The sequence below is a fragment of the Varroa destructor genome, unplaced genomic scaffold (assembly GCF_002443255.2).
Source record: "Varroa destructor unplaced genomic scaffold, Vdes_3.0 BEIS01000003.1, whole genome shotgun sequence".
Taxonomy (NCBI): Eukaryota; Metazoa; Arthropoda; class Arachnida; order Mesostigmata; family Varroidae; genus Varroa; species Varroa destructor.
The window spans coordinates 39,122,881-39,138,823 of NW_019211456.1; the positions used below are offsets into that span (position 1 = coordinate 39,122,881).

The 15,943-nt window shown below is 40.1% G+C and overlaps 1 protein-coding gene across 3 annotated transcripts in view; it reads left to right on the top strand.

Annotated features, from left to right (window-relative positions):
- The window catches only part of LOC111247613 (uncharacterized), a 51,297-nt gene that overhangs the window by 13,260 nt on the left and 22,094 nt on the right, over positions 1–15,943 (top strand). The window contains exon 1 of one of the 3 annotated variants that reach the window (XM_086985555.1): positions 1,448–2,294. The exons of the other annotated variants lie outside the window; for them this stretch is intronic. The gene's annotated coding sequence lies outside the window, so the exon portion shown is untranslated. Of the gene's footprint in view, positions 1–1,447; positions 2,295–15,943 lie in introns of those variants that run through there. 3 annotated transcript variants of the gene reach the window in all.

A 15,943-nucleotide genomic window follows, 5' to 3' on the forward strand; every position in this document is an offset into this window, starting at 1 on the left:
ACACTTAATTACAACGTTAGCGCGGCTAACTGGTAAGCATCAGGTGTCCCGTCGCTGTTCATATCGTGTATCATTGAACAGCAGCGTAGATGTGTGTTCTATGTATACACAATCATTTTGGATAACCTGCTGCATTTGCTATGGAATATACCATCAAATCACTCACATAATTCGAGTCAGGGGCATGAAACCGATTTACCTCAAAGATTGATCTAAATCTATGGCTTATCCCCAAAAGCCAGAAGCTATCTACCAATTTTACGTCCTAGCCTTGGTGGCTATAGCAGTGTACAACTAAACAAAGTGATGTACACAAATTCGTTGCAAGCCATAAATGACTTCGGAAGCCGTGGCTAAGTAATTTATTTATTAATATGATCTGAATAAAACAGTGATAAAGCGCGCATTACGGAGTCAACAAAAGTGGCGTTTATAGATAGAGCCGTACTTTTCTTCTCTTTTTAGTAAACTAATAGAAAAGTCTTTCTGGCACTTTTTTGTGAGCCCGACTCAATACGTCTTATTGTCGCTAACATTTTAGCTTTGTCATTCTGGATGCTGTAAGGGTCGGTTTGAATGCTTTGTTGTACTTAATTAAAATCAGTTGAGATCGTGGGAAACTTCGTCCTCGAGAGCGAGAAGACTATTTCTGAAGAGTTCCAAGCTCGATGTCCGATTTCCGTATATCCATCTTTGCGGGAAAGGACAACTGTACGTTTTTCAAAATTCAGCTGCAGTAAAGCCTCGACTAATAAGCCTTTTATTTGCAAAGCCGAAGCAGCTTCCATTCTATGTTTAAGTATTCCTGTTACGCGGTTACTAAAAACCCATTACTTCTGATAAATTATCTGCAACTTGTCATTCACTTGTTGTTATCAGACGTAATCACCATGGTCAACTGCATGTTACTTTAACTAGCTAATTCTCGTACATTGCTGGTGTTGATATGCCCTCGTTCGGTACGACATGTACACGTTCCTCTTCTGTGAGCTCTGAAATACATTTCAAATCTGATGGCCCTAGCTCATAGAATCCACCGTAGAAATTTCTACAATTCGAGGTATCGAGTTGGAAATAGATGAAACGATAGAACAATGATTGTAAAGAATGACTAATAAAAAGGGTTTTTTACAAGGGCAATACGATCTCCTGTGTCCACTCATCCTCCTTCGTCACCCTATTACGAAAGGTCTTCATCTTTGTATGCTTTCAAACGTCCGGGAAATGAAACTAACACCGAATGGTGCCGAGGGGCGGGACAGAAGGTAGTCTGGCGTTTGGCAGTCACGTCGCGGGCGTGGCGGAATGAGCTAACTCGTTAGCTAGCTTACTATCGATGCCGCAAAACCGACTCGTTCTACGTCCATGCGTAGTCCGTTCTACCCTGGTCACGCAGTGAGAACTTCTCTTCAAAGATTGTTTTGCACCGGGAAGGCCACTACTCCCTCGTTTCCGCTCTCCACAGGTCAGGCTGAGCATAACGTGTCCGCTCCTGCTATTGCTATCCGCCTGCAGTATTTGGTAGCACTATAGGGAGTGCCACGGCGCTTCGGTACCTACCGCAGTATAAGCCGAGTTAGTAGCCATATTGTGGGCACTCACGTCTGCAGGCTCATTCCAACCGGTCCTTTCATTGAGGTACGGCTATGCTCCTCTACGTGTTGCTTTACGTGCTGTGTTCTGGATCACAAAAGACATCCGTCCTTCCAACCTTCGCGAGCATTTTCACGAAGGGCAAATTTCCGTCAAGACGGGCACCGGTTGAAGCAGGATTTCTTTATCACGTTTTTCGATTTCGCGGAGCTTAGCTAGGAACTCTCAGCATGACCGCACGATAAGCGCCGACATTATTGGCAAGGTTTCATAAGTGTCGATTTAATGAGTGTAAATCGTAAAGTGGTTCTCTGCTTCTGTCAGAGGTTGAAAGCTTCAAGAAAAATTTTATTGCAATCTTTAGACGCTTATTAAACGAGACACAGTTCATATGGTTAGCCGTTTCGCAAGGACGCCTCAAAAGCTTTTTGCCTAGTAAATAGATGGATAGATATTACAGAGTAGGATACAATAAACACAGTGAATACTGCACCGTTTGTCGAAACGACTGGCGTTGTGAGCAGAAACGTGATTGTTACCGAAAAAAGTTGTAGAGAGGCTACATCTGAAAGATGAATCTAACGGATTGTTAAAAGACTATCGTCGTATCGAAAAACACCTTTCAATTAATCAGGGTTCCGGAATCCCCCGATCGCCAGATTTGAGAGGAAAACAACTATTAAAACCATCTTTGTTTTCTGGTAAGTGGATCTGGCAAGCAAGTAATTAGACACAAGGACTTGGCCTGGAACTGAACGTCTATTGGATGCTGGCGTTTAACATATGATCACACACATTAAACATTATATACATAATTAAGTTACTAACTACAGTCACAAGTATGGGGTAAACGCTACTCACTTGTAACTATGCTATAACGCATATTCTAGCTCCGTTTTTGAGGTGAAAGAACGACTTCATACGTGAACTAACATCATAAACTGTTTGTGTTCCGGTAGTTATTTAATTTATAAAGGCTATGAAATTTCAAAATTGAGTCTGTGGTAGATAACCTGTCAAAGAATTCCCGATATAGCTGGATATTTTCTTTTTTTTTTTTTTTTTTGTTTTTATCTACAGCCATGTAAGAATGAGCAATTCATTAATGAAACTTCTGACTTCAAGGTGAGCCTTTCCTCGATGTTAGTGGCATGGGCTAGCAATAATAATCCCTTCATTATTAAAATATGAGACAAAATATTTATGAAATGTTTATTTAAATTTAAGTAGACGGCGTTAGAAAATCACTTAAAATATGATATGTCATTTTATTGCTCGTCAGATTCCGTGGGTTGCAGTCACCAAATATCCATTTATCAAGCTTCGTTATGGTAATTTTTGCCATTGAATGTTATTGGATATTGCTTTTTAATAAGCCGCTAAGTGTCAATCGCTTTACCAACCACGTATGCACTATGTGAGATCATTGATGCGCAATATCTACACCCAAAGTATGAGAATAAAAGTCCTTTCAATAATTTTTTAAGCAAATATTTTTTACGAGATCTAAAACCAAAAGTAGTAGCATTTTTGGCACATGTATCATCATATCAGCGTAACTTCTTGTCATTAAATTCAGCCCCACTTCGATAATCTACGCATCTATGAGAAATATGTTTCTTGTTCACATATTTTTATAAGCCAAATACAAAGCAGCTAAGCTATAGTGCATCTGCAGGGGTATAGGTCACTTGAAGGTATTGCCTATTTGTGCTAGTCAACCCATACGCGAGTGACTTTTCGCATGAAACCCACTTCTAGCAAAGCAATCTCCCGCATCGCTCCAATTCAATGGACGCCGGCAATGGGCCGGCTACAAGAGTCGGCTGGGATCATCAAACCATATCTTTTTTTACTATATTCATATCGAATTTGACGTAGCATACGGCGTACTTTACATACAACTGCACACTATGTAAGTACAGCGATTCTCAATATGTAAATCGGGCTCCTCGATTGTGTGTCGAGCTTGTATATTACCTATGGCTGAAATTGCCTCACAGTGGTGATTTCTAAAATATCGTATACACACCTTCAGCATACTATAATGATATTTTCCGTACGCATTCGAAATAAATCCCGTTACTCCTCTAAACTTTGCTCTCTTCGAAAAACGACTCTAAACAGAGCGATTTGAAGTACTGCCACTTAATCGATTCGACATTTTCAAAAAATCTCGTTTTTCTTAATTCACTTAACCAATATACAATATTTTATAATCCCTAATTTTTTTTTTGAAAAAGTAGATCTTCAAAAAGTGTATGTTCGCATCAAGTCTCGATTTTTTTTTAATTTTTGAAAAAATCAATTAAAATCAAACCAGTCACGATTTATGGGAAAAACGTCGAAGAACGTCTCTTGGATCATTATTTCAAGCGCAGTGAAGCCATTTTAACCAAGGAGAATCTAATTAGAAACTAGCACGTATACAATTAGTGTTTTCTGTACGGCTGAGGCAGTAACAACGCTTGTATCACTGGCTAAGCTTTGGAGAAGTCGCGGGTCCAAAACCGGACATTTGTGCAAAGCATTTTTGACGGCGATCATTTCAGCAAATTATTTATTTGGTTGCGAGTCGCATATCTGTTGGCAAGCAATCTTCCCGGAGTAGGAGTGAGCTCAGTCCACTATAGGTACAGGCATAAATGATATGGGGGAAGAATGTAAAGTTGAATATGAAGATGACAAGAAATGCTGTCAATAATATTGCGAACGATAGCCGAGGGACACATATAAAGGTGACGAGATATGGTTTTATAGCACCGAATGGTCAATATGGTGGTGCCCGCGACGGTCTAGCGGCAACGTGTGTGCTTACTGAATGTAAGATCGTGTGAATCTTAGGCTCGACAGATTTGTTTCATGCTCTCTCTAATGCCATGACCACGTAGATCCAGAACTGAAAACTGAAACATCGTATTGCTATTCTGTAGGTAGGTAGCTGCGGACCAGTTGAACCTTACCTGCAGATTTCCTCTATCGACGATTACCGATAAAATTTCTGTGCTTGAACTTTTGCGAGACCATAAAAGCCTACGCGACAATATGTCTACTTAAAAGCAGATGGAGATCGGTTTCGAAGTTGGATGGTTGCAGTAAGAGATTTAGTCACAATGCAGGATAAATGGTAAAACACTGTTACAGTTGTTTACTCTGCAACCGTTACAACTGTTATCAAGGAAAATTGTAATTGAGGTATAAGTGATTCGCTCTCAAAGTACTTCTAGCTATAAGCATTACTTAACAAATTACTTTATAATTGCTAAAAATAATATCACTTATAAAGTTATGAATTAGTTTTATGAAACTGATACTCTATGATGGATATTCTGCTTGCAAATAAAAAAGCCATTTAACTTTAAAGGTACACATTGCTGTAACAGCCCCTGCGGTCAATAAAAAGCGCATGTACTTTCTGTTCCGCACGATTCTTTGCCCCTGTGTGACGACTGTGCAAAAACTAAGTGCATTCACATACAATGCTTATAATCGTGCTTTCAAATAAGGCTCTATTTGTGTCCTGGTTCCTACAAGGCGTCGCATTACTGCCCTCTGTCATTGCAAAGATAGCGACTTCAAGAGATTCAGCCCCTCCCAGATCTGTTGAGCAGTTTCTGCTGTTTTTAGTAGCAGATGTTGACTCTGCTAAATGTTCGTTCGTTCGTTCGTTCCTGACGAATCACGTGTTTATAAAAGAAAAACTAGGACTCACTAACATTGTCTTAGTTACACTCTTTCGTATAGCATTATTCAGAATTCTGCCATAAAGCTAAAGTCTACGGTCAGTTTGCCTGGGACGACTAGTGAAGGCAAAAGAATGTTTGTTGGGCTTGCGGGATTTTGCCCACTGTTAGCTGAACTCACTACAGGGCTGTTGAACCCTGCATCTGTTTGAGGGTATCCTGCATTTCGTTGACGAATATAAAAAAAACGAAGCTTCTTGGGCTCTTTGTGTCCTATCAAGGTCCAACGATGGTCGTCGCATTGGACAAACCACCCGTGATAACGACCGCACGATGCTGAAAAATCAGTTACAGTACACAATAAAGAGATAACATTTACGAACCTGCGCTCCCCTTAAGGATAATCGCCCGTGGGTCGGCCTGCTCTCATGAAACAACTAACAACGTTTGTTAGAGCCTGCCTTAACAAAATACGTGTCGCCTTCGGTGTGCCTATTACAACCCAAACCAACGTCGTATATTAAACAATGGAATATGGAAAATCCTAAGCAAGCTGAGACTTGAATAAACGGTTAATTATTTGGCAGTGTTTTGAGGTCGCCAACGCACATAAAGGAGAGTTACGGCCATGCCTCTGATGGACCTGTGGACATTATAGACCAGGGAATATATGCAGTTTTTGAAGAGGGCTTTGGAATAGTCTGCTTGCTAACAGATGTAAGATATGTCCACACAGAAAAACCTCACGCATTTTTTCGATCAGTAAATCTGTAGTAATCCGTAGAATCAGTAAATAAAACATCGAAAGCGTTTGGGAAAACTGAGTGACCTTTTGATCAGTTTGTTACAAGAATTCAATGTCTGTGAATAGTCTCAGGCCAAATTCAATTAATTGTTATTTCATTTAAAATTAAAATGGAGTAGGAGAGTGCCTAGTGTTGCCTTCATGCAAATGGACAGTAATTAACATGTAAACCAATGATCGTGCTGCTGGATTGGAGACAGAGAAATCGAATAGGCAGATGTCTGTTCTTCCATGGCACCCCTGAACATACCTAGGTCGAAATATCTTCATTGTTTGACTGTGAAGAGACGGTACAGGTGTAAGTCTATGAAACTGTACGTGGCTATATAATATTTCGAAGTATTTATTCGCCTTACTTTCGGCCTCGCAGCCAATATCAAGTTCAGTGTTGCTATTAAGTTAAACCTGTTTGCATCTACATCGACAATACACTCAAGTTATGTATAGGGTTCCGTTTATTATCCTAACGTATGCTGTCAAGAGCAACATCATTAGCCAAAAGCAAAACATACTAATAAATATCATGAACGTGAAGCGTTTTGGAGTCTCACGTAAATGTGACGTCTTGGGTGTATTACTGAACAATAATCATGGAAGATAGCACTCGTTGAGGTATGAAAAAATTTTATATCCTATTGGTAAAACAGTTTCTCTAAAGATCAGTCGTCAAACGTCTACTGTCAATTTTTACATGGATAATGCTTTTAACTGAAGTAATTGGTCATGTCTTTTTTAGACCAGTTCATTAATAGCAAAGCTAGCTTATTTTTGACCCTCCAAGACGGCAGTTTACCATATTTAGTAGTATATGGTGGCAATATCTTTCCATAACTAACATTATGCAGTAAAGGATTGTAGACTTTCAATATCGTCTTCTATTTGCGTCTAATGAGCTATGACATCACTTGACAGCAGCAACAAAGCCATGACAACACAGTTTTCGACATAGTACTTGTGAGATTGAACAAAAGCTCCATTTTTATTTCTAGTTAGAAAAGCCAACTGAATGGTGACCTTTGGTCCCGCCCTCTATAATATATTCAGCTCTGCACTATTTCATAAGAACTATTTTAAACAGAATGCAGTTTTATAACGATGTTTGTTTGGTCCAAGTTTAGTGGCAAAGTCAACGAACACTTTTGAGAATGCTTTCGCCCTATGGGATGCACTGAGAAACGGCGGCCAAACAATCATATTCCAAAATCAAAACATAGGAAATGACGATAACGGATTAGTTTTCCGTAGGGAGAAGGGCACCGGAAATTCAACGAAGGCACATTTCACAGACCCTCCCCTCCCAAGGCATGAATACCAACCCCGAATTTCCTTATCGAGACTTGATATTTATTATAGTTATGTACAGATAATACAAAATGTTTTGCCTTTGTCGGAGTTACTTAGTGCTTATATTTTTTGCAGGACGCTAACGTGCCTACGTTTTTTTATCCTTCAATGACTGGAGGGTGACTAATTTTATCTCGACCAAATTTTATAAAGGACAATTAAACATCACAATAACATAGTCTAGTCAGGCACTTCAAACGTATTCTATTTAACAACTGCACGAAGGGTATTTGAAATGAGGCGCGGATCAATTACGCAAATAAGTTCGATTATAGTTCTGTGCATTGTAAATTAATGAATTTACAACACAAAGATCCGTAACTATTTACCGGTGTTCGGAACGTTTTTACCTTCCAGTGAAGTAGTAGATAAGTTAATCAAAGCTTTAAAATGTCTAGTCTCTAAATCATTTAATGAGACAGGACCTTCGCTGGGTCTCTTGTCTTCATCTTTCTGTCAAGGTCGTACGAGATGTCAACCTCCAGACATTTTCTTGTGGTACCTACACCTTACCAGACTAAAGTCGATCATGATGAATGGGCATACGCACACGCTATGTATTTTTGCCAGGAATTTAAGCTGACAGTATATAAGCGGTACTGTCGGATTGATTATCTTGTAGAGGCTGATCTGCTGCTGCTGACATTGCTTCCATAACTGGAACTGCCCATTGGCTTTTATGGCTAACCCGCTGGAGCGACAGTCGACCGGTAATGCCTAAGACCGAAATGAGCTGTGACTAGTCACTTGTGTATGTCAGTCGCGGAGTGCTGCCCGTTCTCATATATATATATAGATATATATATATATATATATATATATGTATATGTGCTTATCTATACATGTGTCCATGTGACATGTATTTTGAATGGAGAGGAATTAATTATGTAGGTTTACATATGATGAACACAACGCGACCTGAACAGTAACGGCCAAACGAGCCCGTTTCAGGCATACCCTAATATTGTACGTGCATTATTATTATTATTGCACGATATCAACCTTTGTTAAGCGTTCAGTAAGTTTGTTGTTTTCTAACAGAAGAATTAATTTGGGCAGCGTGAGGGAGTTAGGCCGCATTGCAAAGTATGAATTTTTATGCGTTATTATCGTCGTCGTATGGGTCTACCGGAAGCAGGTAAGAATTTTCAGAGGGATAATAAGGGGCTCTGGCTCTTTTACTCTGGTCCTGACCTTATGATGTACCGCATGTATGCAGTTAAATGCAGAAGCTATTACTGTCTGGGGTTATATATCTGCTTTATTCCTACTTCGCTTATCGTTAGCAAATGAAGTTAAGAACGGTACATCTTAAGATACATTTTTATTCGTATTCGCATCTCGTATGTCTAAGTTATTCGACAGATTTTCCCAGGAGAAAACTGCATCCTTTATAGCGTTCTGCTGGCTAAAAATTTACAAATGCTTAAATACACAATGTGCTCGAGGGTCTATTTGAAAATCGTCATCTGATCACGCCAAATTGTCGCTTAAAGATGATTTCTCTTAATGACTATTTAAAGCAGAGTAAACTGGGTTATCTAGAGCATCGTTAAACTACCAGTGAAAAAGTCTTTGACTAAGCTATTACACAACCATAAGAATAGACTGTTAAGAAATTTTCGCTAGTAGATTCAATTCCGCCTTTGAACTGCAATTGTCTGCAACTTAATGTTTGTCCTGACATTTGAAATTTTTATGGATACCTGTTCATCATCAATGAGAGAGCTGAATAACTAATAACACTTGTCAGCTACGGTAGAAACCGATTGATATTTTGCGCGTCTGTAGTGAAGGCAATACAGTCGAACTGATGTTTGTACCCCAGTCCTCTGCTTGGTTCTTCACACGTATCTTGAACCTTTAAGTTAGTTAGTACCAACTAATTACTAAGTTAGGAGGAATAATTTACGATAAACGCCGACGTATTTGTATATATGTGCGTTGGCACCGGTCAGTTGAAATCCAGTACGAGACAACTCACCGATGCTAAAACGAAACACCAATCGAGAAATACACTACGATCGGATCTATTCGTATATGTATATATTTCTTTTGTCAGTTTTTTACAGCAACATATGTCTCTAGTAATGTCAAACTTGATATTATTTAGCTTTCAAATTGATGCTATTTCTTCTTAAGTGTTGCCCATGTTTACCGTTAACTTAAGTATCAACTTAGCTATAAGCTAAACATAAAATACGTGTTCTTCTGCATCTTGATGTACCCATCGGTAATTTGTATGGCCAAACAGCGAAGAGACTGTTATCTTTATCTCTGTAATGCAAATGACACGATAATATCCTTAACGAATTACAACATTCGATCTCAATGCCTCCCTGTTCAATTCTATATCATTATTTGATTAGCGCATTTATTGAGCGAGTTCGCTAGCGTTAGCTGTTGTGTCATCAGCACTGCCCTTGGGTCTCGATATTGTGCTCACTCCAAATGAACAGTCTTGTCCTAAGTAAACCGTTGTTTCGCCGTCTTACGTTCGTTCAGTTGTGCATATTATGCATCCTGGCTGCTCAAACTGTCTCAGTCTTCAATCGCTTGCTGTTGGTCCGCTGTAGTCTCATTCACCTGACAACCTGGCACTCCAGTCCTTTGCTTACCCATCGGGCTCGTCGTGCCGGTCTGTATGCGGTACCCTTTCCCGAGCAACACTCACTCTCCTTCATCCGTTGGCCAGCTTGTCAGCCAGGCAGCCGGCAGGCTCATGCTGCTTTAGGCTCTTTTCGTATATGGCTTCCCGTTTGAAGGGCGCGCTCTATTTCAGTCGATTCAGCCATACTCATATTTGATCCACAGACAGCTGAACCATGTTTAACTGATTAAACGTTTAGTCGGATTGAAAGGAAGGCCCCGCAATTTTTCAACTGCAAAGTCCGTTCTTGCGACCTCCTGTAAGAACGTCACCGTCTTCCTTCTCTGGCCAGTGAGGAACCTTTTTTGCAGATCATCGTCACATGCCCATGCGGACAGATTTGGTGATCCATACAGTTCTTCAAAACATTGTCGAATCTTCCTACGTTGACATTGGTTAAGTATTTTTCTAAAAGCAGGACATCATCGGCTCGCCAAAGTCAGCACCCACTGTAGAGTACAACCGACTCTACATGTTTAACCGTATAGATACTTACTATTCCTACGTACGCAATCCGGGGAGACGTGCTTAGGGGACGCACCTCGATTGACTCATCGTCGGCCATGATATAAATAATACTCGGTAGAGACTATAAAACAACAGTTCAGGGTCTCGAGTGCGCTCGATAATCGAGCTGAATACTCATACGGGCCTTGCTCATTTGTTCCCGCTCTGACAATTCTAAATTTCACCTCTTTATCGAAAGGCTAGTACTGGCCGTCATAGTAGGAGGCACTACGAATTTCTGCTTTGGCCAACCAGGATTCGCCTCTTCTGTTTGTTCTTCTGATAAACCGGTTCCCTGTTATACTTTGAGATGAACGCGTGTGTTCGAACACTTTTCGGCTTTCGCAAATGCGGTCGATACGAAAGGGTTACGGAGCAGTTGGATGGACCCAGTGGCAGACACAGCATCTACAAATTATTAAAGTATTTTGCGCTTATTGTTTAACAGCGATGGGACAATTTCCGATCCATTAAGCGACCCAATGTGATTTTTCGCAAACTGCGAGAGAGCAAGACTAGGTAGTAGTCTTTCCAATCGTTGACTTGTGATCATAACTTCAAGTGCTACACGTTACCTCAACTAAAGGAACATTGATTGATTAATAATACGACTCGTAAAAAGCCCCATAGTGGGAGATGAAGGGAGGGAGGGGAAGTATACTGACTAAGTTCTTGAACTATAGAAATTCTTTTCCCTTATTGAAAGCCTTATACTTGTGTATCTGTAAGTGACTTATTCTAGTTAGACCGTGGAGTGCGTGACACGACCTAATTTGGGAAAACGATTTGCCCTATCAACTAAGAAGACAGATTTCTTTTGTTAGTATAATTCATGTATAACAACAGCATCAATGGCCTCAATAACGGCAGTGAAGCCTATTGATAAGCGAACTCAATCACGAAAACCATAGCGGTGTGGAAGACAGAGGGGCGGTGTGTCTTTTATTGGTAGCCAGTCTACAGTCACAGCGGTGTTTGAGAGCACATCGCAGAGCTCACGAAGTATCAAGAGCTGAAAAAGACAGGTGTTCGGTGGATCACTATGAATTTTGTGGTTTGTCCGTGTCCATGCCTCAGATCTGTCGCTATGTTGGAGTTGCGGAAAAGCCTCCAGAGGTCTGCATCCCGCTCACCCCCGGAAACGCTCTAAAAGTTTATTCTCATATACCCGACTTCGTCGTACCCGATCGCGGCGGTAGTCACGCGAAATTTCATTGTGAATAACTAACCGGAGGTACTGGAAGAAGATTCACGGGTTCCTCCCTGCTGTCCCTTGGACGCGCTCTGCGATAAACTCGCCATAATGTATCGCATATTGAGGAATTTCAGATTTCGTCGGAAATGCCCTAGCCGCCATCAACCGAGCGTTAGTCAAGGGTGTCAACGTGAAGACCGCAGCTATTTCTGATATCTCCGAAATGTTTTAGAGTTGAGGTCGCTTTGGTGTTACGGCGAAAAAAAAGGTGACATCGGAGTTACTGTGCTAAACAATGTCGTATTTTTTGCAAACACATCGACATATGTCATTCCAGGCTCAGATTTTATGAGGCTTTGCTATTGGATTTTGGTCTGCAAGGGATAGCGCCTGCCGGATTGAAAGGCAGCATTCGCACGGAGAATCATATGACTTATGTTAGTGCTTATAATTGTAGAAATAATGATACAATCTACAGTAAAATGTAGAAGGTGCCATGCACAAATACTTACTGGGATAGATTTCTGCAGCTGCATAATTAAGGTCGTTTGAGTAAACCTCAGACACCTCCCAGAACAAATATTCAGGGCGTAATCTACCATGAATTCTTTAACGTTCCTGCGAGTTTCAAAACATCGATGTAGCTCAGCCGATGTAATTTGTCTATGCATTGAGTATACCGTGTATTTACGTATAGTTAAGCTGCGGATACTTCATTGCTTCAATAAATAAGAATTTGGCCATAAGGGTTTTTGCTGAACATCGATATATATTTTAGATTTTAATTGTCGTTTAGATTATTCAGTGTAATCCGGTTGACCCGTATCGTTACTGTTCCGTACTGGTGAAGTTATTCGTCGTACGTTGAATGAGTTCGATTGTATTTACCTCACTGCTAGGCCTGTCAATTCGTCCGAGTTTAAATATGGGCGTCGTCATCGAAATGTTAGGATGTGTTAGCATGGCTTATTGTATGAATTTAGTAAAACATAACGCCGAAGGATGTTTTCGGACGTCGGCGGATCACGCTTACGATGCAAACAATTTGACTAAAATACAATGTCGTTGAAAGTTGTGGCAAGAGCCCTCAGACATAAGAGTTCTGATAATGCCCTGTAACAATAATCCTGTTTTCTATTAATGTATCTTAGGACGAAAGGTTTCTGTAAGGCGCATCTAGTAAAACTTACGATGCAAGCGCACAGCGTAACTTCTGGTAGCCTTCTACGCTCTGATAGAGTATAATAACAGGGACTATTAAATGCTTCTATAGGTCACAGACTCCAAAAGTGTGGCACATTTTCTTCTGGCTAGATGCAAGTCATCCGCATGATTATCATTTCGAATTTTTAGCGGATGATTTGTACCTGGGTCATCAATTGTTACATTGTATTGTACCCCTACGTTACGTATATGTACTCTGACAGCTACCTGTACCAACTTTATTTGCTTTGATGGCCCGCAGCATTATGTTCTCCTCGTGTTGCCTTGTCCTTGTTGCCAAAAGGAATGACCTAGGAGCGCGCCGCTGACTTTGCGATTGAACTCCGCGAAATGCCGCGACCGTGTATTGGTGTTAGATCTGATGTGGCTTAGGCAAGGCTCATTCAGCTGGGATTGTTAGAGGGTTTCCCTAAAGTCTCGCTTATTTTTCCGTTATAATGATGGGCTGATGGTCATTCTTATGGCGTATTACAATTAAATTGTTGATGCGATCAAGCTCTTATTTCGTCATACTATTTCGTGCTTAATCGGTCGTCAGGTGGCGCCACCTTTCTCAATATACTTAATGGATCCGCGACGTTTATGCGCTGGTACTGCCTCTCTCTAAGCACCTCTAAGTAATGGTACGAATAGAATTTCGCAAAGTTGTTGAAAGAAAACATTTTTCGAAGATACACATAACTTTTAACATATTTAGATAATTTAGCGCTCACGATAAGCGGACTTTTCTACTCCGAAGACGTCGAATATTTTTAATTTCTTGCGTTTTAAGAAATGCAAGCTAGCGTAATCTATAGAAGAATCAGCTTACTAGACCTAGCTATAACCTAACCATTTATCAGGTATAGCGACTTGAAAACTGACACTGTTAATAGTTCCTTATTAGTTCATTATGCGAACATGAGGGAAGCTCCATTACGGGCACAGTGACCCGTGAAAAAAAGGTATTTTGAGATATAAAAAAGCTAGATTTGCTAAAACAAACCAGATGACGCCTTTTTTCGACCTGGTAAGTCTCGTATATCTAGAGGCCCTTCACGAGTCTGCGTTTTTGTCTCGGCGCCAACAAATACGTCGACACGAAAGGCCATAGTTGAGCCTCAGTGGGCGTGGTACAGCATGGTGTGCCGCCCATTTGGTCGCCTACTGCGTAAAGGAAAATTCCTGACTTGAATTTTCTGTCCCGGTTCAAGCTAAGCTTGTCCGCAATCCCGTGCTGTTAATGCACCTTTGTTTGAAACAGATTTTTCATAGCCGGTGGCCACAAATAAACAGCCAGATCATTAAAATTAGCTAACGGTTGACGATTGTTTTCCCGCTCGTTTTTTCCTGGCCTTTAGGTAGGCGGGTAAACAGTACGTTTCTCTGACCCTAGCTAGCAATGGTTTCTATAAAGGCAACTTCAGAGATGGAACAAACAATATATATATACTTGAATACATGGCGCCTTGAGCGCGTTGACAATACGGGCAGGTAAAAAATCTAATATATAATGAACGAATTTATACGATATTGCTCGTGAAAGTGATTTGGAGCTAAAAAATTGGCGAGATTAGTAGCTTCTTACAAAGCACTTAGTCTTCCTAGGTTATCCAGCTATCCGACGACGTGAAAGTTCAAACATAGAGGCTGCTTGGTCTCTCTCTCCCTCTCTCTCTCTCTCTCTCTAACTGTAAATATGTTATTGAACCAAACCAAATCACCCAAATAGAATAAATTTTCTATCTATTGATTAAAAAATGGTATAAGACGCTGTGCCGACACAGATTAGGTATATTCTGCTAAGGTTAACCCTAGTTAATATTATACGAAAATTTATGTTATGTCAATATTCTTGTCAAAGATTTCGCAATAGTAAATAAAGTTTTCTCACATCTCTATTATGAAGCATGCTACATAGTACAAATACGTTTTCTATTATCTATCTAAGTTAGTACTCTTCGTAACCGTCGTTGCTTTAATTTTTTCAATCTTGAAAACATTGTACAATTTTGACGTCATCTGCATGCACCTATGAAAAATTGACCTAGTGGTTTCCTCTTGTGCGTCAAAAATGTATATACAACATGAGGCCTAAACGACTATCCTACTGTAGCTAATATGGACTCACATATCAAAGGTACGCCCGTTTTTATCAAATACCTTCATCAATGGTCCATGATCATATTTGTCAAAGCCTTAAGAGGAAGTCTTCAACATTTTTTATCGTCTATATGAATGGCTCAACCTTGGCCCCGGCCAATGGCCCCACTGGCTGTGTAGCCGCTCGGTTAACAATTACTTTTACAATATAATTTTAAACAATCTTGGGAAAAATAATAGATCAAAGAAGCCATTAGCGACTAATGTCACCCAAATGCGATCGGATAATTAGCCTATAATTGTCTAAATTGGAGCTGATGTCGAGTACATGAATGACTGTGAATTTATTTAAATATCTTGACACTACATCGTAAGGTTATAGCACCATTGCCTAGAATTCCAATGATTCTTCTTCCTTTCACGCGTTTAGTGACGTATCTATTATGAAAGCGTTTTTTAAGCTCGTAGAAGAAAGCTTTGATGGCTTGTAAATCCTTACTATTGTGCCTGCTGTTTGCAACCAAATATATTCTGGGAATTTTGTCTAACTTACCTTGAAGTTAATTACCTACCCCGTTTGTGTGTTGTTTCACCGGTCGCCTTAATTGTGTCAAAGTTTATAAACAATGCTTATATGGCTTTTTTATTAAATGCTATAACAGGTACTTGATTTGCATGTAGCATATAGCGTGCGTACTTGATTTGTGATGCCGTCAAGAACGTTACCTATCACACACAGAATACGTTATCTTTAATGAGTGTAGGGAAGTATGTACATTTAACAAGTAAAAGTTACTAGGGTTTCCATAACTTTATAGCACGCTCAACTCATCATGGAATAAGGAGATAGGAATCGAATA